The sequence below is a fragment of the Callithrix jacchus genome, chromosome 18 (assembly GCF_049354715.1).
Source record: "Callithrix jacchus isolate 240 chromosome 18, calJac240_pri, whole genome shotgun sequence".
Classification (NCBI taxonomy): Eukaryota; Metazoa; Chordata; class Mammalia; order Primates; family Cebidae; genus Callithrix; species Callithrix jacchus.
This window is the reverse complement of record NC_133519.1, coordinates 20,852,371-20,855,750: the sequence shown is the minus strand read 5'-3', so window position 1 is coordinate 20,855,750 and position 3,380 is coordinate 20,852,371.

Here is a 3,380-nt window from a genome sequence, read left to right as displayed (position 1 = left end):
GTTTGTTTAAATCCTGAAGTTCTTACCTTACGAGAATTGGGACTCCTAGAGTGACTGGGACATTTAACATATTCCTGGTAGCCTTGTTAGTTAAGAGATGAGGATATGCTTCCATCACCTTGATATTTACATTTTAATGTTTGAATGTGAATAACCCCAAAATGGACATTTCCAATTTTTTTTTTTTTGAGACAGAGTTTCACTGTTGTTACCCAGACTGGAGTGCAATGGCACGATCTCAGCTCACCGCAACCTCTGCCTTCTGGGTTCAAGCAATTCTCCTGCCTCAGCCTCCCGAGTAGCTGGGACTACAGGCGCGCGCCACCATGCACAGCTAATTTTTGTATTTTTAGTAGAGACGGGGTTTCACCTTGTTGACCAGGATGGTCTCGATCTCTTGACCTTGTGATCCACCCGCCTCGGCCTCCCAAAGTGCTGGGATTACAGGAGTGAGACACCGCGCCTGGCATTTCCTATGTTAAAGTGACATTTAGGGGACAGAAATGAGAGCAGTTTCATGGATTTGGGTGTTTCACGAGACATAAACTCAGCATAATCTGGGATAAAATGATTGAGTGTTAAGGATGTGTTTGTTGTTCTGCCATTTTTACATTTTCTTCAAAGTCTACAACATGATTGGAAATGCATTTACGTTTGCGTGGTGATTGCCATGGTCGATGGACACATCCCTTCCCATGTTCTATCTTATACTCAGAACTTGTCCATCTTGTAACAGAAAGCACGTACCCTTTGACCAACAGTGTTTTTTCTGTCTTAACAGGATCTACAGATCAAGGACAGGGGAGGGGATAGTGGAGGAAAATGGAGTTAGTCTGTTTCTAAATGAGGGACAGTATGTTTCATGGGGCATGAGGACAGCTTAATAAAGCAGATGAAGAAAAACTACAATGTGCATTAAAAACTAATTAGCTTTTCCAGCTTATTACCCCTTCTCTGGTAGTAGCTATGAAAATCTGATATAAAACAGAACATTTTTTCTTACCACTTTCATCCATTAACTTACTTAGTACATACTATTACTATCTCTGTTTCTCAGATGGGGAAGAGAGCCAAAGAAATGCTAAGGAATTTGCCCAAGTTCACACAACCAGTACCAGGCAAATGGCAGGTCTGGGATTAGGACACTGGGGAGGGGAGGTTGGGTAACCTATACCTTACTCACAGTGACCCAGAATGGAGAAGAATGCAGGAGGAGGAGCTGGAAACAAGGTAGCTTTTTGTAGAGGTGGGTATGGGGATTTGAGAGAAGACTTTAAAGTAATGTTGGGGCTGGGCATGGTGGCTCATACCTGTAATTCCAGCACTTTGAGATTCTGAGGGAGGCAGATCACTTGAGGTCAGGAGTTCAAGACCAGCCTGACCAACATGGTGAAAACTTGTCTCTATGAAGAATTCAAAAATTAGCCAGGGGTGGTGGTGGTACATGCCTGTAATTGCAGCTATCCTAGAGGCTAAGGCAGAGGCAAAATTGCTTGAACCTGGGAGGCAGACATCACAGTGAGTAGAGATGGCAACCCTGCACTTCAGCCCGGGTGAGTGAGACTCAGTCTCAAAAAAAAAATGACATCTGACCTGGGGTTTCTGCCAAAGTGTGACAAAATCTCACTGAGTCTGCTATCCCAACAGATAGACTCTGGGCAGAGTGAGGCATGTAAGTATGAGGCTCTTGATGAAATGGAGGGCCCGTGAGTGCCACCTTCTGAAATAAAGGATAAAACTTAGTGCAGTTTTGCCAGTGACCTGGGTGAAAAACAGAAGGCATGCATATTATATTTGTGGATGACAAGGCGTTACAAGGAATTGTAACTTCGTCAGTGTGCAAAATGAGGATTCAAAAAGATCTCCATAGTCATGGTAAACTCCAGCTTATTAAATTTTATTGAATTGAAATTCAGTAGTAATAAGTCAGATTCTGCCTTTGGGTTCAAAAGTCAACTCTTCATAGATAGGTAGGAAAGATACAGAATTTTTAGAACTAGGGAGACACTCTGCTGATGGCACCCTACCCCTGTATCATGTTCTGTCTTAAGTGCAAAACTTGAAGAGCATTATCAACAAATGAATATATTCAGAGGAGTGATCTGGATGACAAAAGGACCTAAAATTTTGTCATGTAGAAACTTCTGAAAGAATCAGCATCGGGCTGGGCGCGGTGGCTCAAGCTTGTAATCCCAGCACTTTGGGAGGCCGAGGCTGGTGGATCACGAGGTCAAGAGATCGAGACCATCCTGGTCAACATGGTGAAACCCTGTCTCTACTAAAAATAAAAAATATTAGCTGGGTGTGGTGGCATGTGCCTGTAATCCTGGCTACTCGGGAGGCTGAGGCAGGAGAATTGCCAGAACCCAGGAGGCGGAGGTTGTGGTGAGCCGAGATCGCGCCATTGCACTCCAGCCTGGGTAACAAGAGCGAAACTCTGTCTCAAAAAAAAAAAAAAAAAAGAATCTGCATCCCAGAGAATACTCAGACAAAACAAAATTATAGTCTAGATATGCTGTATAATGGACTGAAGGGAGAAAATTAGGACCAATGGATGGATACTGCTTATATAATTCAGAACATAGTACCCCTCAGAGATTTAAGGGGGGCAGGCGTTGTGCACTGGAAAATAGTAGTTTCCAAGTCAGGCAGACCATGTTTAATTCCAGACTCCTGGCAAAGTTTTATGTCATCCTCAGTTTTCTCATTTTAAAAACCGTGGTAATATGTATTCTGCAAAGTTTGGAAATACAATATAGCAGGGTCTGCAAATCACTTTGCCGTACCTCAACCAAGAGCTGTCTATGGTCGATTTTAATGGGGTATTCTAGATCAGGGTTGGCGTACTTTCTGTAAAGGACTAGAGAATACATTTTTTAGGTATACAATGATACCACTCTGCAGTTGTATTTAGAAAGCACCCATAGACAATGAATGAGCATGGCTGTGTTCCCATGAAACTTCTTTTATGGGCCAGGTGTGGTGGCTCACGCCTGTAATCCCAACATTTTGGGAGGCTGAGGTGGGTGGATCACCTGAGGTGAGGAGTTCAAGACCAGCCCGACCAACATGAAGAAACTCCATCTCTACTAACAATACAAAGTAGCCAAGTGTGGTGGCGTGTACCTGTACTCCCACCTACTCAGGAAGCTCAGGCAGGAGAATCGCTTGAACCTGGGAGGCGGAGGTTGCAGTGAGACGGAATTACGCTATTGCACTCCAGCCTGGGCAACAAGAGCAAAACTACTCAAAAGAAAAACGTATGGACACTAAAATGTGAATTTTATATAATTTTCATGTATCATGGAATAATTATCAAATTTTTTTCAAGCATTTAAAAATGTAAAAATGATTTTTATATCTCAGGCTGTGCAAAAACA